The sequence below is a fragment of the Callospermophilus lateralis genome, chromosome 7, assembly GCF_048772815.1.
Source record: "Callospermophilus lateralis isolate mCalLat2 chromosome 7, mCalLat2.hap1, whole genome shotgun sequence".
Classification (NCBI taxonomy): Eukaryota; Metazoa; Chordata; class Mammalia; order Rodentia; family Sciuridae; genus Callospermophilus; species Callospermophilus lateralis.
Genome location: NC_135311.1, coordinates 38,215,771 through 38,238,242, shown reverse-complemented (window position 1 = coordinate 38,238,242; position 22,472 = coordinate 38,215,771). Strand labels below are relative to the sequence as shown.

Sequence of the window (22,472 nt, the reverse complement as noted above, 5' to 3'; positions counted from 1 at the left end):
TGTGGATGAGAAAACTCACTAATATTTGTGAGTTTGCTCCATGTGATTTTCTGTAACACATGAATATGTCAAACTGAATTCCTTCAAACATCAAACATGTTTCTTCTATACATTTTTACAGAAAAGACATAACTAATTATAAAATATAGAAAATAAACATGTAAAATTAATGAAACACTAGAAACGTGAATTCTAGAGGGAAATAAACTAGGAATTTATGTAGCGTTCATATTATATTAATATGTTTATGCTTATTTTTATGTTACAAAATTATATACATGTATGTGCTTTAACAAAATAAGCTTTTTTTTTTACTTTCTTCTATGAGAAACTATGAATAAAATACAAATTGAGGATAAGAACTAAAGTAATAAAGATTCAGTTGAGCATTTTTGAGAAAAAAATTCTAATTTTTGTCATGGAAATTTAAACATATCTTCCACATCACTTTAATTCTTAAACACCATGCCTTTTCTAAAAATTATCATCTTTTTTTTCTTTTTCACAGTGCTGGGGATCAAATCCAGGTACTCTGATGTGTTAGAAAGCACTCTACCACTCAACTGCATCCCAGCCCTTCTAATTTTTTGAAAAAAGGATTGCAAGTTTGAGGCCTCAACTTGCAATCCTGTTGCTTCAACTGGAATTACAGTTCCAGTGATTTTGGTCATTTTTCATTAAACATGTGAGGATTTGGCAGTGTCTGAGCTATCCTACTATAATTATGCTTTATTTACTTATTACTTTGTGATTGTTAGTAAGATATGTACATAATAGTATTCATTATAGTTACTACACAAAAATTCTTATTGTTTAATATAATTATTAAGGTCAAGTAAAATATGTGTCTCCTTGGAATATAAAGACTTAAGTTTGTATAGTTATTCCTTGTAGAATATTGAAATAATTCATCATGTTGGAATGCACTATTGAACTTAATTTTTGCTTAGTTATTTTCTGTAATCTGTTGGGAAAGGCAAGTTTATGCATATGAACTTTCAGTCTTCTTTACTGGTAAAGAGCAAACACATCCCCTGCCATGTTTACCACGTTTGGTGGAATTATTTTTCCCTATTTCAGACTCTGAGGCCCAAGAGAAATTACCCCCTCTTTGATAAGGAAATTGGTATAGAGGGGCAGAATCCTCCCTGCTATTCATCAAGACAATGGAAGAATGACTTTAAAGGCTTTTGGGTCTGCCTGCCCCATTGCAGACCAAGTATACTAGATATTTGGTGGAGACAGATTTCAAGACCCTATTCCACATACTTCAATGCAGTGCTTCTCAACCAATTTAGTTGTGGTGCCATTGAGTCCATGTGTGGCTCATTCTATCCCTTGAAAGAGTATAAGTAGTAAACCTTGATGGCATTCATGTGGTGCTAACTCTGCAGGCTCATAGTGCAAGAGCTATGGGGGCATGGATTGTTCCACCTAGATTTCAGGACCTTGGGGACCAGGCAAAGAATAGTCAAAAGTACAGGGCCACTGCAAAGTCCTCACTAGGGTAATGCCCAGGGGAATCATGAGGGCAAGGTTACCCCTAAGACGACCCAAGACTGGAAGAGTCACTACTGATCACCTTCAGCTTGGGAACATCATCCCTGGCATGTGATTCCAAAACATGACAAATGCTACTAGGACTTCCCCCACCAAAAGCCATTGGGACAGGGATTCCTGGGACCTTGGAGACCTTATACCCCTGCCCTGTACAGAAGATGAAACATGTGTCACCAAACCAGGCCATTTTGCTTGCTGTGTAATAAGCATGAAACAACAAAACTGCAATAGAGAAGGAGTTGATTCACATGTTGTCCAAATATGAGAAGACAGAACACCCAAGTCTCACATCAGATTCTCTAAGGATAGGGTTTAGAGGTAGTTATGGCATTAAAAAAAATGATTGTATGAGGTATGGAGATAGATGATTGTAAGTAATGAAAAGGGAAATAATCAGTGCTCTGTACATTAATAATCAAATTTGTTGTTATTTATAGGATACAAATTAAAAATATTGGAGTGTTAGCATGATCTCAGGGTATAGTTTTTAGGTCTCTGATACCAAAAGGAAGCAAATTTCACTATGTGCATATATGAATGTCACAAGGAACCCCATAATATGTATAACTAAAATGCATTAATAAAAAACATTTTTAAAACAGGTCATCTATCAGTCACCTACACAGGCTCAAGTAATTTCAAGTGATTTTAGTTGGAAAAAAATCTGTCGAGCTCCTGAAAAACAACTTAGGCAAGTTACTGTTGTGGCCCTCATGTCAAAGTAGTTATTTATGATATTGCTTAGCTAGATCACCTCTAACATTGGTGAAAAAAGTATGTAACTGAAAGCTAGTGAAGCTAGAAATTTATTTGGATTTTCCCTTGGTTTCACATGGAACTAAAAAAGATTACTCTCAAGCTTCAGGATTCAGTATTATTTCTCTTGCTGTGTCTTGGATTTACCTGGAAACTATTATCTTTTTCTTCTTTCCCATTTCTCCTTTTTGGAATGGGAAGGTCTATCCTATACCTTTCTCAACATTACATTTTGGAAGCACAGGACTTGTTTGATTTTACAGTTTTGCAACTATAAAAAATTTTGCCTTGGGGTTAATCATACTTTAAGTTACCTCCATATCTGATTAAGATGATCTTTAGAGACTTTGGGATGAGGATTTAAAGTTTATGGTTGAACAGAGACTTTTGAGGCCATTAGGATGAAATGAATGCATTTTGCATGTAAGAAGGTCAAGAATATGGGGGTGAGGGAGGGCAAAGATACATGCCATGGTCTAAATGTTTGTGTACCTCCAAAATTGAGTTTTTAAAATCTAATCTCTAACATGTTGATATCAAGAGGTGGGCACTTTGGGAGAAGACTCAGTTTGAGGGTAGAACCCTGGGGAATGGGATTAATGTGCTTATAAAAAGAAGCCTCTCCTTTCCACCAGGTGAACACACCAAAGAGCAGTTGCTCACCAAATACTAAATCTGCTGTGTCATGATCTTGAAATTCCCAGCCTCCAGAACGGTGAGAAATAAATTTTGGCTGTTTGCAAATTACCCAGTCTAAGATATTTTGGATGAGAAAGGCTAAGAATTCAGATAAATTCCAGATTCTGGCACAGAAATTACAATTCCAAGAGTCACTTGGGCAGGAAGCCAAAAAAGGGTTCTCAATGTAATAAGGCAAAAATTGTTGACCTTCCACTCAGTTAATAAAGAGGAAGACCAAAATCTAGTGGCCCTCTTTGGGTGCTAAAGACAGCTCACACCCCACTTGTGTGTTCTCTTGGTCCTCATTATCAAGTTGGCCTTCAAAGTTACCCATTCCAAATGGGACAGGTCTTGAAGTCATTCAACAAGCAGGAATCATAATAGGTCACAAAAGGTAGCAAAAATCATTCACTGAATACATCAATGGATGGAATGTGAATGTTAACCTCTTGGCCAAAACTCAAGAGATGATCTTGGAAAATTCCAAGACTAACACCTTTGAAGATTTTACCCTGTGTTTGAAGATTTTACCCTGTGTTACTACACATAGCCACAACCCACACAAATGCTAATTGGGGTTTGTGATGACAGGAAACCAACAGTGGTGTGCACTGGCCTCTAAGATTTTGAACAGGTAGATTTTTCTGATATGGATACAGGTACACCGTTTTCAAATAGCAACTCCTTGCTTGCCATTGAGCACAATGGAGATTGAATATCTTATGGCTAGAGTACTTTCTCATTCACAAATACCAACAATAAAGTTGGACAAGCTCAGCAGAGCTCAGCCATCAAATGAATGGTAAATCTAAGATCGGACCTGACCCCAGGAGAACAGGAGACTGCATAAACAAATGTCCAGCCTATCAGAATAAACCAAGAAAACTCTAGAGGATAACTTGACCCATCTTTTGACTACCTGGAGTCCAAGATTTAATGTCATTCTTATTGATGACATGCTTTACTGACTCCTCTGCAAAACTAAAGGGAGACAGGGTCTACTATGCTGGGACTACCACCAAGTAGGTGTCATCTTTTAACCGAGATTGTACTTTGGATGTTCTAGCCTGTCAGTCAAACTACATGCTCTAGTGATAACTCTGCAGGTCATTCTTGACTTCCATATTTTGCTACATTTTTACCAACTCATGGGTCTTTGCTAGTGGTCTAGCCAACTGGTCAGCATGATGTTAACTAAATTAACTATTAAGAGATTCCCTCTGTGAAGGCAAGAACTAAAGCATCGGCTTGCTACCTGGGAAAGACAAATACATGACACTAATGTGGATATTCATGTAACAAAGGGGTTTCAAAATTAAAATGTAAACACTTCTGCTGAACAAGCTTATGCTGAAGAGATAGCAACAATCAATGGCTACATCAATGAACTGGTTATGGATATCCACCTCATAATAATGGGCAAGACCCAAAAAATGATCTTAAAAAATGTTAAGACTAAAGATGCAGAAAAAATTGTAAATATTGACAATGGACCAAAATCATACAAAAAGAAGCTGAGTACACTTTAATGAGGACTAGGACCTGAGTCTGACAGATTGACTACATCAGACCCCTGGCCCCTAGCCATGAGCACTGGTGGTGTCTCACTGACACCTTCTCAAGCTGAAGTGTTATTATTTCAGTTCAACAAGTGAACACAAAAGCACTTATGCCATATTTTTAGAGACCCCTATAGAACTTTGTTCTGAACTTAACAATAGATACATATTTTACTGTCCAAGCCATAAAACAATGTATACATTCTCACAGAAGTGATGGGCTTTGCATGTGCTTTTATGATCTGGAAGTCAATGGAAACACGGAGCAACAAAGCAGTGGACTCAAACAGCAACTTAACAAAGACACCGAGAAAGCCTGCTAGTAGGGTGGTGGTGCCCCCATCTGACCAGCACATGTGTTGCTGTACACATCAACTGTACTCAAGAGCACTGGAAATAGAACTGCAATGCATGTTGAGAAATACTATCTTGGTAGGCATGATGGACCAGGCAGTCACCTCAAAAGGCTACGCCTTCTGTATCCCAATCTGAGAATACACAATCATTTAGTCTTTTTTCCCCCTTGGAGTACAAGTCTTGCAGGTGGATTGTGCTTCAAGCCACCAGTAGTACCAGGAAGAGAACTCTAACTCTTATCTGGAGGAAATTCTTCTCCCAGGTACCTTTCTTCCTTGAAATGTCACAGAGAAGAGGGATGGGTCAAGAAGTACCAGCATTCTAAAATTTCTCCAGTGTCCCCCGAGATATCAAATTCTTCCATTCTGATGGATAAACCAACATGCTATTTCCATAATATATAAACTACCTTCCTGAACTAGAAAACCAAATCCAAAAGGTCTGGGTCAAGCCACAAGGACAATGGGTGGCCACAGAATTACTAGCCTCAGAACTGGGGTAAATCACATAAATTTTGATAATTGGACATAGCACCTCAAGTAATATAAACAGTTGCCTCTAATCACTGGAAGTTTGGTAAGAAGGCAGGCATTAGGGAAACTAATCCCTCCCACTTTTGTATCTTAAGAATATCGGGTGGTGCCTGGATTGACAACACACTGGTAAAGATCGGCACGGCAGTAGCAATACATGGAGGTTTGAAGTTTTGCTGGGTCTGCCACACATGTAGTCAGGGCATTTCCTTCCAGATGACAATAGTTCATACATGGCCTGTCACCAGTATGACAGGCATTCCAACAGGTAATGGTTGGTTTTTCTCAATTGTTTTAATAAGAGAGAGACACAGTTAGTGCAGGTTAAGATTCATAGAGTACTTACCACTCCATACATCAAATTTACCTCTAACTTAGATATAAAATAACAGGCCAATATAAACTTTGCAGATGATATGTTCATACATGGTACAATTTTACCTGGCCACCTAATTCAGAGTAAAACCAGATGCAAGCTTTGTACAATTGGACTACAGAGGTATTCGTAGGTTATGTGCTCCTCCGTGGTTATACTGGGCTCTGGAGTTCCTGTCACCCTCAAATGAGGTATGCTATTTAGGAATTTAGGATACTTGAGTTTCTGTTCAAAATTATACTCCAAATTGAAAAGGCATAACTTTTAACACATTGCAGTGTTGCCTAAGACACTCTGCCAGAAAGATAAACTATTTGCATTCTATTTGTGTGTTATTGACTGTGGAAGAGAGAGCTAATATTACTGCCCAAGCTCTTCAAGATCAATAAGATTCATTAAATTTAGTAACCATGATGGTGATGGATAATCAGATAGTCCTCAATTACCTGTTGGCAAGACTGTTTGTTGTGTATGTATCAAAATTCTGGGAAGGTAGATAATCTAGCTGAAATTTATGTTCAGGTGTGATGGATGTCAGCTTTATGCCCATAGTCACCCTAGACTCATTTTTCATCTCTTCAGTTGCCTAATTACAGGTACTTGGGGTGCCCAGATGAGAACCATTCTTTAGGAAGGACTGCCCATCTTACTGGGTTTTATTCTCTTTGTCACTCCATAGAGTGTGACTCAAAATAGCAGTGGCTCTTTGAGCAAGCCATATTCATAGGAGTTATTTGAAAATAACATCATATGAAATTTCACCTCCAAATCCAGGTGGGCAAAGTCCTATACTGGGATTGATATGCTTCATGTCCTGCTTCAGTAGCCAGACTTTGGCAAAGACAATCTCATACTCTTTTGACTACTCCACTAGACCAATGAATAATGTCTTTAATCCTAGAACATTTTCTTAGCAAGAAATGATCCTTCACTGTGTTTAAGCATGTACATCAATACTCTTCAAGCATGTCTTCAGCTTTTGGTATTTCAATCTCCAAGAGAGAGAGGAAAGGGTCCACTAGGATAGTATAAGAGAAGTGTGTCCAGGTCAATTGCTCTGCACTGATTGTAGAGATGGACCCACTGGCCATAGGGGTTTTCTGCACCTAATTGAAGCTAATTTTACTTTCTATTTTATATGTAAGGAAAAAATTATTCCAGCCAGTTCTTAACTGTGTTGTGTTTCCTTGGCAACTGATAACAAGATGCAATGGGCAAAAATGTTTGGATTTCTATGCCCTGTGGTTGTCATGGTGATGATGTTTGATATTCTCCTTGAGTTAGATCCCTTTTATGACCATTGAAACAGGTATGTGGTGCTCTGATATATAGGGACCATATATATGATAAACAATATGAGTCCATTTTTTTATTATTTTATTTTTTATTTGATTGTAAAATAAATAATTATTACTGGTAAAATAATAAACCTCCTATGTTTTTGGATAGGCGGAATCAATATTGCAAAATGGCCATTCTACCAAAAGCAATATACAGATTCAATGTAATCCCCATCAAAATACTAATGGCTTTATTGACAGAACTTAAAAAAAAAAGTTCTAAAATTTATTTAGAAGAATAAGAGATCAAAAGTAGTCAAAAGCAATACTGAGCAAGAAGAGCAATGTAGGAGGTATCACAATACCTGATCTCAAATTATCCTACATAGCTACAGTAACAAAAACATCAAAATGCACATGAAGACCAATGGAATAGAATAGACAACACAGAGACAGACCCACTACAAACATCTGGAACTTGGCAAAGGTACTAAAAATACATGTCAATAAAAAGAAAAAGATAGCTTTTTTAACAAATGGGAAAATTGAACATCCATATGTAGAGGAATGAAACTAGATCCTTATCTATCACCCTGTCCCAAATTCAAGTTGAAATGAATCAAAGACTTAGGGGTTAGACCAGAAACATCACAAATGCTAGAAGGAAACAGAGGGTCAACACTCCATAATATTGGTGCAGGTATCAACTGCCTCCACAAGTAAAAATCAAAAAATAAAACCAAGAATCAGTAAGTGGAATGCCATCATATTAAAAAGATTCTGCATAGCAAAGCAAGTATTTAAGAATGTGAAGAGACAGAATTCTACCTTATGGCTGAGTAATATTCCTTTGTGCATATATACCATGTTCCTCTGTTGAAGGACACCTAGGTTGGTTCTATAGTTTATCTATTGGCTTCATAGTAGATATTGAGCTGCTATAAACATCGATGAGACTGTGTCACTGTAGTGGGCTGATCTTAACTTCCTTGGATATATACAGAAAAGTGGAATAATTGGGTCAAATAGTTATTTCATTCCTAATTTTTTAAAGAACTTCATACTACTTTCTAGACTGTAAATTGCACCAATTCATAGTCCCACCAGCAATGTATGAATATACCTTTTCCCCCACATCCTCACCAACATTTATTTTTACTTGTATTCTTGATAGTTGCCATTCTGATTGGAGTGAGATGAAACCTTAGAGTAGTTTTAGTTTGCATTTTTCTAATTGCTACAGATATTGAATATTTTTTCAAATATTTGTTGACCATTCATATTTAAGAAGTATCTGTTTAGTTCCTTTGTCCATTTATTGATTGGGTTGTTTGGTCTTTTGGCATTAAGCTTTTTGTTTATTTGTATGGTGAAATTACTCAGTTTAATGGTTTACATGGCATGGTTAGCATAAAATGTTTCTGACAATATCCTGGACCAATATTGAAAAATTCCCCAAATCATGTTAACCTGGTGTTTCTTATGAAATGATTATCTGTCCTCTGACTTTTTAAAAAACCCATCTGTGCCAGTTTTATGAGAGTTGGGAAAGCACATGAGTAAGTAGCCCTCATCCACCTCCCCAGGAAGCATGTCTTGTGCTTCACTCAAATCTATGCCCAGGTCTCAACTAGAGCACCTTCTCACAAAACGAACTAGACTGCAATAAGTTAGTGCATTCAGAGACCTAGAGTTTCCTCAAAATCACAGCAAACAGCAGTCATCCTTCCCTAGGAGACTCCCTGGGATTTACCAAAGCACAGCAGAAAAAAACCCACAGTAGCATGTTATGGGCAACTAGGCTTGCCACTCTTAAGACAGAGGAGTCAGATAAGATGCTTTGGGATTGCCTTCCTCCTTCCTAAATCTACATCTGTACATAAGATGCTGTCATATACAGAAAGAGAATAACTGAAGGAAAGAGAGAACTTAGAGTGAGCATTTTTTCATCTTTGAACAATATGAATGATGTACCTATAGCTTTTAGTGACACCAGCACTTTGGAAACTCATCGGTACCTGGACATCTATCACCCATCAGATAAAGATTGGTGTCACTAAAAGCTCTTCTTGAGAGTCAACAGTTAGTATCATTTTTCAATTGAAATATATATTTATTTTAATACACATATTCATTAGCTCAAAATGTCAAGCTATTATTTAAGCAAGAGGTTACAAGTGTGATCAAGGCAGATGAAATTTAGGATGACATATTTCCTATGTTTTAAATGAAAAAGTCAATAAATTCATAAAACAATGAAGTAATTACAGCTAAATTAAATATTCAAAATAAACAGAATATAATGCAGTATGGAGAATTCTTGGAAATCTGGGAATGGAACCACCAGTTGACCCAGCTGTCTCTCTCTTCTGTCTATAGCCAAAGGACTTAAAAACAGCATACTATAGGGACACAGCCACATCAATGTTTATAGCAGCACAATGCACAATAGCTAAAATGTGGAACCAACCTAGATGCCCTTCAATAGATGAATGGATTAAAAAATGTGGCATAAATACAAAATGGAATATTATTCAGCAATAAAAGATAATAAAATCATGGCATTTGTAGGTAAATGAATGGAGTTATAGAAGATAATGCTAAGTGAAGTTAGGCAATCCCAAAAAACCAAATGCCGAATGCTTTCTTTGATATGAGGAGGCTGATTCATAGTGGGATAGGGAGAGGGAGCATGAGAGGAATAGATGAACTCTAGATAGAGCAGAGGGGTGGGAGGGTAAAGGAGGGGGGGCATGGGGTAATTAATGATGGTGTAATGGGATGGTCATTATTATCCAAAGTACAGGTATGAATACACAAATTGGTGTGAATACACTGTGTATACCACCAGAGATGTGAAAAATTGTGCTCTATATGTGTAGTAAAAATTGTAGTGCTTTCTGCTGTCATATAAATAAAAAATATATTAAAAGATATTTGAAATAAACTAAGAAAAAAATAAACAGAATATTGGAATGGGGTACGACTGAGGTAGAGTGTGTTACTTAGTCTAATCGGCAAATTTCTTTCTATACACGTGACACTTGTAACTGAGAAGAAGCTTGATGTAATTGAGGGACAGAAAGAAACTGGGTGTCGCAGAAACACAAGATGTGGTAGAGGAAAGATCAGGCATGGAACCATGAAAGTTAGCCTGTGTCAGATGGCGGCTTCAAAAATTATTGTGACTGGAATAATGGCAAAAAATATTTAAATGAGAAACATAGGAAAGATGTTTCACTACATACCTTGTCTCAGAAATGAAAGGTCTGTACTTGAACCTCTTTATTTTCAAAGAAGTCACCCTCACAGATTTAAACCATGGAGAGAACTCTTGGCTTCAAACATTTGCTGCTCCAAACAGCCCCTCAGAATCCTGCCTTCCTCTCTGGACTCAGCAAAGCCTCTAGATAAGCTAACTGAATATGTCATACAGAGGGTGATGGACTCTCACCAGTGGAAGGCAGCTTCAGTGCCTCCTTCTTAGGTAAAGACTCTGCCCTGGATAAGTGACTGCTGAACTTGAAAATGCTTCACATGAAGTTATAAGCTTACACTAAGAAGCCTCCACACTCTGTTCTATTATCTCACGCAAAAAAAAAAGGAGTTGAATGGACATCTGCATGAACTCTATGCTCTAATAGTTCCCTGTATTCCAACAAGCTCATTCCAATGTATCTCAACTCAACTAGATAATTTAATAATTTATATAAAAAGAAGGGAAACAAACTATATGATGATGGTGATGAGGATGACGTTGGGATTATGATGAACCAAAATAAAGTAAGCACAAGCTAAACTGGCATCAAACCTAGCTTTCCCATCGTTGTCTTTCCTATGACTCCACCCATTAAAATTGTCTTCCAATCCCATTTGTCTTCCTTATTGCTAAAAATGTAAATTTTTCCCCCAGAATATGCATATCAACAAAGACATACACGTTTTCTTGGAAGTAGGAATGATAATTTGAACCTGTCCTGGCTTGACAGGTGATATCCCACATGATATCATTTTATTTAAATATCCTGAAGATGCACTAACACTCTAATTACAGTGGAGTTTGAGGCATGTACCTGCCTTCTTTACCTCTGGTGAGAGGGAAAGAAGAACTGCTTTAGTGAGCACACAGTCAAATGATGCAGAGATTTCAGAGAAGAAATGGACTAAGACAATATTGGTTTATCTGAAAGTAAACATATTTTGGTCAGCATTGGTTAAAACATATTACATCCAGGCAGAAACAGAAACATCATGTATGAGGCTAGTGCCAAATGAAAATGCAATATTTCTTGGGATATTTTGAAGCATTAAACCAAGACGGGTCCTTTCAGAGCAGGAAACCATGTGCTTACAAGTACATACACCTAAATCCTACTTTCAAGCATCTGAGAGGAAAGGGAAGAGCAAAAATCCCTAAAGGATGATTGATCAGAGCAGGAAGAGGTGAGTGTGTTGAGGAAGGCCAGTCCAATCTGGGGAGTACAGAAGAGCTTTCAAATGGGCAATCCTGGGAAACCACCATGAGAAGAAGGCATCTGAGTTCCATCTCGAAGGATCAATGGTGATGAACAAAGCAAAAAAGAAAAAAAGATATTGCCGGAAGATGAAAAGCAAAGGGTGTCCAAAGGGATCGATATCTCTGCCACAATAAGTTGTTTGAATAATATCATATTTTCCTTAGAGGACAAGAAGCATATGTAAGAAGTAGACAAGGAGTTTACGTGCAAGGCAAACCAATATCACCAGAGTTGGTTTAGACTTGTTTTCCACTTCAAAATTCTCTTTTTGATCCAGGACTCTGATGTCATGGGAAGATGATGTGCTGGATTCCTGGGGTCCTGGGTTTGGGCTCCCAGGGGAAAGGCGGAGTTGGATCTACAGGGAGACAGGATTTTCCAATTGGAGCTGTGAGAAAAGAAGAGGATCTTAATCTTAAAGAAGGTGAATCACAGAGAAAGGGAGAAAGGGAAAAAAGATACACAGGATGAACAAACAAAGAATAAAAAAAAATCACACCTCTGCTTTTTACACCACAAGTGCAGTCCAAACAGCAGACGAAGGTGACTATGGCAGTCAAACACATCAGAAGCAGAAGGATGGCGTATCCACCTGGTTGGGATAAAATAAGCAGAGAGACCCGTGAAATGCTCCTGATCCGCCACAGGTTAGGCTTTGGTCATGGGGGCAGGGGGTTTCCTGGGATTCTCACTGTGTTCTAGAGCCTATGTTTCAACCCCCTGTCCCCAGTCTGTGTCCATCAGGTACCCACCCCAACCCTCTTCCACCAAATCAATAGTTTCTTTTTTCTTTAGTTCCTCTAATTTCTGATTTCCAATTTCTTTAAATTTACTTGCTATCACTCCCTCCCCCTTCTTTATTTGGATTTTCCCACTTTTATCCTTCCCGCACTTAGGATTTCTACCTATTTCCCCAGTTCCTCACTGAAAATCCCTAGGACTATTTTCCGTCATTCCCAGCTGGGTGTCAGTTCTCTCACCCCAGTGAATGACTATATCATGGCTTCCCAGACTGCTGTGCTTCACCCTGCAGGCCAGGCCAGCTGCCTCCCGAGTGGCCACATTCATAGTCATCCGAAGATACCACGTTCCATCAGCATTAGGCAGGAGGTCACCCCACTGAGTGCCCCGTTGCTCCTGGTCACCCCGCATCCACATCACCCACACGAGCTTTGGGTAGAAACCAGAGACGTGGCACACCAGCAGCAGACGTCCAGGCCCAGGACTGGGGCCACTGGACAGCCAGACCTCAGGCTTCACTACACAGGGGGAAAGTGGGGAGAAATGAAAGTTTTGTGAGCACTTTGAGCTCGAGTTCAGGTATTGGGTGCCTTAGAAGTTTGAGTTATCACTTCTTTTATATTTTCTTGGGAAAACAATCCTGAAGCCAGGCATCTCTCCCTGGGACCTCTTATTGCGTGTTTCAACAGATGATGAGAAAGGGCGAATCCAAACAAAGGAGTAAGAGCAATAGGAGTAGGAGGGGAGAGAGTGTCGGACTCACCTTGCCGCTCTAGCTCTGACTTCCCTGCGGCAAGGACGCCTGCCAGAAATCGAGGGCAAGTGTCATGGAGGAGGCTCTGCACTATTTCCTTGATATCTTCCCTTGATATCTTCGTAGAGATTGAGCACCCGACAGACGTTCTGGGCCCAACTCCCTCCTCTTGGAGATGGCTGCCAGGAACCCCCTTGGAAGCTCAGGAAGTCTGATCCTTGGTATGCCCCATTAAAGAAGCCCTCTGAGGCCTGCCCAGCATGCAGTCTACAACCTGATGATGTCTGGAGCTCAAGGGGGTCTGAGAATGGACAGAAAAGAGAATCAATATGAAAAGAATGACAAGAAGGGAAAATTTAAAAAAAAATCTAAAGAGCGATGGAATTCAAAGGACCAAATTGCTGGGGAATCCTATAGGAAACTAGAATTGAGAGGCAAAATGGGAAGTAGATGTGTGGGAAGAAAATTGGAAGCTAATAAATGTATATGGGAATAATCATATTGGAATAATTGATAGGGAAGGCATAGAAGATAGGAGACTGGTCTGGGAAAACTCAGAGGAGTGGTGAGGTCAAGGTCAGGCCATGCGAACACTCAGTCCAATCACAGATGGGCAGAACAGGAGGGTGTGTCCAGGGGTGGGAAGAGAGAAGCTCAGGGCCCTGCTGTGCATATGGCAGGATGGGGGTGGTGAAGGGTGAAGCAGAGAAGTGAGTGTGAGCCAAAGGGAGGCAGGGAGCAAGGTCAGGAAAGGCAAAGATGGCAGAATCTGGTCCACCCCCCCACACACACATTTGGAAGATGGCCAGAGAGCCCAGACAAAACTTGGAACACCAAACTCACATTCAAACTGGAACTGGCTAGAAAAGGCCTGCATGACCCTGATGAAACCGTGGAAGTACATCTGGAACAGCGACTGAAGGCTCTTCACCTCCTCCTTGCTGAAGTTTCCAGGGGACCAGGGCTTCAGGTCCTCAAGGGAGTCTAAGACCTTGTCCCAGCCAAGAATCTCCAGGTCACCCAGCCAGCCAGAGGCCTGGGTGCTGGCCCAGCTGTGGTTGGCAAAGGAGGAAATGTGGACTAGGTGGAAGGAGAGGGGCTCTTCTGCTGGGGCATGATGAGGTCTTAGAGCCTGGGGAGCTGAAAGAGAGGAGAGTGGCCGGTGGAGAGACTATAAGGGATGAGAGAAGAGACAATGCAAGAAGAAGAAGAATTCAGGGTGGAAAGAAAGAATGCAGATAGTTACAGTTTTCAAATATCCCAATACCCTCTATTCCCTAACCCAGGCCCCTATTGCTAAAATCAGAGACAGAAACTGAGACGAGAAGCAAGAATTCTCTCCCAGGATGCAGTCTGGAGTGTAGACTCCAAGGGCATATTGTAAGAGAATTGCCTCCTTCGGGCAGATTCTCCAAGGGCTTTCTCTGCTGTGCCTGACCACAAATATCTTTTCACCTGAGCTCTTCTTACCAGCTGTGCTTTGCCCATGGCAGAGAAGTCCCTCGAAGAGGAGAAGGAGCAGGAGCAGCATTTGGAGTTTTGATGTCTTGGCCAGGAAGCTCTCTTCAGAAGTCAGATATATGCTGCCCTCCCCACACCTTCTCCTACTCTCATCCGTCTCTCTTTGTGGCACAGACTAACCTCTGCCTCTACCCACTTCCCTATCAGAAAATCCTCACTTGCCTTGCTCAGCCACAGCCTCCCATAAGGTCTCTCATTTCCCTCTCTCTCTCTCCCCCTGTTGGCTTCCAAGTTTCTCCTCTCTTGCCTGCATTCTCCTGACCTCCCCTATTGCACCAACTGCACAAATCCTGAAGTCTTGGATTTGGACAAAGTCTGTAGTCTGTCATATGGCTACAAAAGTCAATGGCATTCGGCCTTAGAGAAATCTAGTTCACCAGTGTTGTCATCTGCAAAAGGAAGTGGTAGAAGTCACTCAGGTGGTGCACAGTAACCTTCCTGCAATCTCCCCTTTGCTTATCTGTCTGGGGTCTTCTCCTCCTCCTCACCTTTTCTCCCTTTTATTGGTTCTCTCTGTCTTTCTCTACCTGAGTATTATTTTTACCTCAGTATGTTTATTTTTACTCTGTATTTTGCCTCTGTATGTTTATTTTTACTCTGTATGATTATAATCCACAAACTTCTTTCTTAGAATGACATGTTTGCTGGGGTGGTATCCTACCCTGAAAATAGGCGCTGTGCTTGCAAGAGAAACTAAGATAGATGAACTTCCAAGAGAAACTCCTTTATTCTTTTATTTAAAAATATTTTTAGTTGTAGATGGACACAATGATTTATTTTGTTTATTTAGGGTTTTTTTTAATGTGGTGGTGGGGATCCAACCCAGGGCCTCACACATGCTGGGCAAGTGCTCTATCACTGAGCTATAACCCCAGCCCAAGAAACTCCTTTATTCTTGCTGAAAGTTGAAAGAGCAAGTGCATCATGTTCCCAAAAGAGTGGAGCTTGTTGTAAATGACAGTTTCTTATTTCTGCAGAAAATTCAGGTTACTGTGACATATTTATTTTAAATATCATCAGAAAAATTTGAACCATCCTACATATTTTTACTAACGATATCAAAAGGGGTATATGCCATACAACATGATAAAATCTATTAGAAAGCTTATGTTAAAACAGATGTAAATGTAGAGGGAAGTCAGTGCTAGAATTTAGGGAACAAAGAAAGAGTCAGTACAAGAGAAATGAGTAAACCTTGACTATGAAAGATTATTCATGCAACACTGGAGAATTGTTCTTTGTTGTTTGTTTTTTTTTCAAGAAAGTGAAAGATGCTAAACATAGAGTGATGTGGTAAAATGGCGTTTAGGAAAACGCCTAGATCCCAGTTGGATTTACTGGAGGATGCATCAGAGTGATAACACAAAGATGGCAAAGGACCATCATGATCAGAATAAAGGCAACAGAAGTGAGAACTGTGAGGAGTGAAAAATAGCAAAGATAATACAGACTTAAGAATTGTGACTGGGAGGAAATGATATGGGGCCACACAGCTAGAGAACACAGGTGTTATATGCCCCAAATTCAGATGCACAGTTCAATGTGTATTGTGTTATTGTGGGTCGTGTTGGAATTCAGGCTATACTTGGAAGAATTTAGATGATTCATGTTATGTGTGTTGTTGCAAGGGGTGTTGTGAACTAGAACCTCCCAAGCATGAGGTGGCACAGAAAAAAAGACTTTCCCCATCTCTTTCAAATTATATTTTAAACTTACTTTAAGAATGTCATCATCTATGCTTTGGGAAATAATCAAGTATCTTGAAATGTGTTCATTCATACATTCTTTGAATCATTATAAATGTTCATTGAGTGCTTACTATATGCCAGGCATTTTACTTAGAACTAAAAATATAATGGTAGTTCAAATTAACAGTGGGGAGAATATATAGTCCTTGTGCTGGTAGAGTTCAGCATGGAGAGAAGAAACCATAGAGAGGAATATAGGACCATAATTGTGTAAGCACCAAATCTGGAAGTATGCAGTACTTTTACAACAAATGATAAGAGAAATAGACAATGGGGCTGGGGATGTGGCTCAAGCGGTAGCGCGCTCGTCTGGCATGCATGCGTCCCGGGTTCGATCCTCAGCACCACATACAAAAAAAGATGTTGTGTCTGCTGAAAACTAAACAATAAATATTAAAAAAAATTCTCTCTCTCTCTCTCTTAAAAAAAGAAAAAAGAAAAGAAATAGACATGATCAAGGAACAGTTTCCAGAACACAGTGACAGACCTGGGTCCAAGGGAATATTAAAAGTTAACTTGGAAAGAGAAACCATTACATGAAAAAACTATGCAATTATGGGGAATATCTTCCATCTGAGGAACTGAAAAAGTTGCAATTCACTTTTATTTCACAACAAAACTTCTCAACCATTAAAATGTACTTCTTTGTTTTAATCATGTCTTTTCTTGAGAAAATGGGAAAAAAAATAAATTCAGACATGATCACCCACTGGATCTCAGAGCATACCCTAGCAACAGTTATATCATGTTCACATTCAAGTGACAAGTTCAGAAGACTGGACATCTGATCTTGACCCAGTCCACCCACAGTGGCCTGCCACATCTGCAATTTTAAAAATCAGTAGTAGGCATTTTAGATCTCATTATTCTATCAGTTCATTGCGTTGTAAGTTTCCTTTGTGCTTGTCAACCATCATTTTCAGAGAGACAGCTTCTCCTGTAAACCCTGGGTGGTCTGGGTCTTCCTTCTGCCTGCTACATGTTAGGCGGAAGTGAGCTCAAGTAGAACACCTCACTTCTGCTACACCACCACCTGTTAGGCCCCTGAGGTCCCTTTGAACATCCAATGAGCCTCTTTTAAAGTTCTTTGATTCTGCACGACAGTGCATCTTCAGAGGAGTGGGAACATTCACAGTGCATGCTAAGACCATGCAGTTGGAAGAGTTGTTGCTGTAATTTTACTGTAGGGAATTTCCAGAATGATGGAGTAAGGAGCTTGGCTGACCATCTCCACCTAAAATAGTGATAAAACTATAAAACTGTGATCACACTATTAAAAAACAATCACATGAGGATCTGGAAAGGAATCAAAGGTATGCAACTAATTGAGAAGTGCTGATTCTAGAAAACAATTGAACCTAGGTAAGCACAGTTGTAAGTCCATCTCTTTCCCATATACAGTACCTTCACTGCTTTGTACCAGGGCAAGGAAAGAAAGAATAAAAAAAGCATCTTTGCTGGATGTGGCTAACTTGATTTAGAGTGCAGTAGGAGGAAAAACAAGAAACCCAACATTATTATCAAAAAAAAAAATAACAAACTCCATGGCAAACAAATGGGAAAAGTTTGCTTCCCAGTGGGCATGAGGGTGTAGCATTGAACGAGGTGAGCAGACATACTGTGAATGAGGTGAGAAGAGTATCTGCGGACCAGCCAGAAAATCTTGAGAGACATACTGTGAATAAGATTATCATTTGGGACCTGAGTAGCCCCCACGTGTTCCTGTAAATCTAGAAGAAAGCCCACAGGTACACAGCTGCAAGCATGCTCAAAGAGATCATAAATGACCATCATTTGCTTTCTGCAGGTCCCTGCAGGAGTGTGAGGCTTGTGTACATGCTAGGAGGAAACAGAAATAAAGTGAAGCAAAAAGGAAAAGTCAGCACTGACTTGCAAACTTCCAGAGCTTGTAGTAGATTTCCCAGCCTGAGGGAAAAATCCAATGTCAAAGGGCAGAATCCTTAACAGCTCAAAATGCTTGAACAGAGTCTTGGACCAAACACAGAGCCACCACTATGCTGTGTTGACATAGAAGTGACCTGTAAGGAATTGGACTTAAGAAGAAAAAAATAAATAAAACAATTTCTACAACTCAGAAGAAGAAATAACAGCACCTGGTACCATTCTGAACAGAAGATGATACTATTGAAGAATCAGAATAAATACATGATCTGCAGATACATTTTTTTTTTCAGTAATAAAAGATACATGAAAATGAAGAGGCACATAATACTGTACATGGCAGCAGGGAAGAAGTCAACAGAAACAGCATTTGATGTTGCTTAAATGTTGAGCTTAGCAGAAAGATCCCAAATTTCCTATGAAATATTATCACTGACCAAAGCCCATATTGAAGAACTAAAATAGAGTACAACAACAATGAGAAGAATAATGGAGAATATAATTAAAGAGAGAGAAATAATTTTTTAAAGGTAAATGGAAATTCTGGAGTCTAAAAGTACAATAAATTTCTGTTAGGTACAAGATAAATATACAAAAAATTATATTTCTATATACATATAAGTCTTGCAAAAATGAAATGGGAAAGTGATTTTATTCACTAAATGATGAAAAAGAATAAAATATCTAAGAACAAATTTAACCAAGGAAATGCAAAGTAGGTACATTGAAAACTATAAAATAATACCAAGAGAAATTAAATATCTAAATAAGTAGTGATATATTATTATATATTAATATGCAAAATAAAGATACGAAATAAAATGAACCACATAATACTTAAATTCATTTTATATATACATATATTATAAACAACTCATCTTGCATTTGTGCAAATAAAGCTGATTTTATGGGCTTTTTTTGCTTGATATCACTTTGAATAGATAAGGTTCAAAGGAAAATTCTATAGTATAATATTGGTGCATTTATTTAGCATGATTTATCTACATAAACTACTTAATTTTTTAATTTTTAATTTCTATTCCTTAATATGTTCTAAAAGACAAAATTCATGCCCACACCATCTTTCTTACACCATTCATATTATTTACTCATTGATGATCCAGCAGCACCTGTCTTATTCTTAAATTTGATGTAAAATATTCCAAATTTTTGTAATTAATTTATTTCCAACTTGAATTTTGTTTTCTATACTTTGGTTGTAGTGACACCAAATGATATGATGAGCTCCCTTTTATTCCAGGTTGATAAAGTGTCCCCCCCATCAGTTAATACTTAATTATACTGAGGGCATTATTAACTAATAATGAAAAACCCAATGGTTAATTTTTTTCCTTTTAACTTCATAATATAAACAGTTACATTAATTGAATTTATCTTAAAAAGTAAAATGCCCATCCATGCCCATCCTTATAATTATTATGTAATAATCCTACATATTTATGGGGTATAGTGTGATATTTGAATAAATGTATGCAATGTATAATGATTAAAATCAAGATAATTAATATTTTTAACTCATTTCCATTTCATTATGTTGTGAGACTTCAAGTTCCTCTCTTTTACTTCTTTATAAAATATGTAATGCCTATTGTGAACTAAAGTCACTCTATTTTCTATAGAACACTAGAACTTTATTCTCCTACCTAAGTTTTGGTGCCCACTGTATGTCAGACAGGGATATTTAGAATGTCACGGTTGCCCTGCTTGGTTTCAGTCTTGCTCTGAGATGACCCCTACTTCTATTGTCTTATCTTCCCCTTTTAAAATAGAAACATTTGATTGGTGCCTGCCTCACATTGTATCCTGGAAGTGTGAAACTTTTTTTAAAAAACAGGGGTTTACATTAAATTTGCCTTGAGTGTCAGAGGAGAGTTTGGACTTGGACTATTGAGCAATGTGAGAACAGTTGACTTTGGGACTCAGTGATAGAAAGAATGGATTTTGCTCTGTGAGATGTATAAATCTTGGGGATCAGGGGCAAAAATATGATGGATTTAATATGAATGTTGTCCCCCAAAAGACCATGTGTTAAAGGCTTGGTCCCCAGGTTGGCTCAATTAGCTAAATTAGAAGGTGCTCTGAGTCTTCAGGAGGTAGGGCTTTATAGGGGGTTCTTTATTAATTGGGGTGTACCCCAAGGTTGATCAAGGGATCCATGCCCATCCTCGGTCTCTGTTCTTTTTCTCCCTCCTGCCCCCCTCTCTTTCTGCTTCAGGATGTAAAATGTTTGCTATGACATGAACATTGCCTTAAGATACCCTCACAATCTCACAGAAGCCAAAAAGCAAAGGAGCTGCCCAATTGTGAGCTGGAGCCCCAGAAGTATGAACTAAATAACCTCTTTACCATATTTATAATTGTCTTAGGCATTTCTCTTTAGTGGTAGAAAATTGAATGATACAATGATCAAATTAAAAATGTTAAGCAGTTATTATCCATGTTGTTCTGATTTTCAATAATGGTTACGTGTCCAGCCCACAAACAAGCCAGACACCCCCGTCACATCTAAATCATCAAAGACAGACACCATTTAGCTCCATCAGGAACCCAACACAACTGCATGATGACTGCGGTGTTTCTGTTAAGGACTTTTGGGATGGATCACTACAACATACGACTCTTGTCCATCCACACTATCTACACTGTGATTTATTATAGTCAATGGCTAAAGATTATTGTTACCTCATTCTTTGCACTATTAGTGAAGTACACGGTAGGATGGAGTAGCCATTGCATGAACCTGGTATCTCACTACCAGGAGCGTCACTGTTCTGACAGGTGACACAATTCAACAGGTTCAAAAAGCTACCCAATGTGAAATATTTGAATAACAGAGATAATACTAAATTTCATACTTTAAATTTTCCATCCTAGTTAATTCAACATAATGAATATTGATTTAAAATCTAAAATTTTCATTCTACTATTTCACTCCAGGATTTTAAAATAAGCATAGTTTTTAGTTTAAATCATAGAGTGAATGCCCTCTTTCATGTGGTACCTACATCCCTTTTCTAACAGTGGGTAAAAAGCCCCAAGTTTCTATTTTCCCAAAATGTTACCCAAAAATAAGAATTGAAACAAGAATAAATTAAGAAGTAAGAAAAGATGACTCCTAACCAATTATATTAACTTTTAAAATATCACTGGACTTTTACTTATGGGAATGGTGGATTATGTTATTTAGGCTAAGCTATTCTCCAGAGTACAACTAGTCATAGACTTTGAAAAATTCTACCTGATGACATCTGAGAGCTATGAACACAGTGAGGAATTAGCGGGCTACAAGCCAGGAATGGAAAGAAGTCTTGCGAGACAGAGCCCAGGGTCTGGAACCACATTTCCTTCACCTACAGACACCTACAAACTCTAAAGACACAAGGAGCTGAGCAGAACATTGCACAGGCTTGTGGGGCCAGGGAACAAAGGTTAGGATTCTGTGGGTGCAGAGGAAGAGAAGTCCTGGTATACACCACAGGCTTTGGTTTGAAATTCTAAAGCCTACACTGTCAATCTCTCTACCCCTGGATAAAGTAAATCATAAATAGGAAAAAGAAAATGGAGCATCTGTGGTTAAAATCCAGATTTGAATATTGTATTACTGATCTGATTCAGATCAACAAGCATTGCTAGTCCTGAACTCTAACTGTGAAGTGGAGTAATGAAAAGGATAAAAGAATCAAAGTCAAGATTACCACATTGTATGCAAAATTTATTTTGAAAGTTAAATTTATGTGTGCTGTAAATTCAAATACACAACAATCATAGCACACAGGAAGTGGATAAATGATAATAAAATATTCCTAAGTAACTAAACTAGCAAAGTGGTAAAATATTAACTAATTTTAGGAAGTAAATAACATTACATCAATGGAAATAATAACATTAAAATGGTGGGAAAAGACACAAATAAAAACACTAACCCAGAGGAACCTGATCAGGCCCTACTATGTCCTGAAAACATCACCTCACTGACAAGGAAACATTAAAAGAAGAAACACAAGGAAGATGTAGCATTTGTAAATATTTAGGCATGTGATAGGACATTCTTTAAATTATGAAGCCAACGATATATATAAAAAATGTATAATTTTGGTGGAGAATTTTATTAACATACCTATGTGAATGATAGAAAAAGCAAATTGCTGAATATGCATTAGAGGGGC

The 22,472-nt window shown here is 38.4% G+C and overlaps 1 pseudogene; it reads right to left on the bottom strand.

The window, feature by feature from the left end:
- Nucleotides 1–11,906: 11,906 nt before the first annotated feature.
- Nucleotides 11,907–14,645, bottom strand: LOC143404199 (T-cell surface glycoprotein CD1e, membrane-associated-like; annotated as a pseudogene).
- Between the last annotated feature and the right edge of the window lie 7,827 nt (nt 14,646–22,472).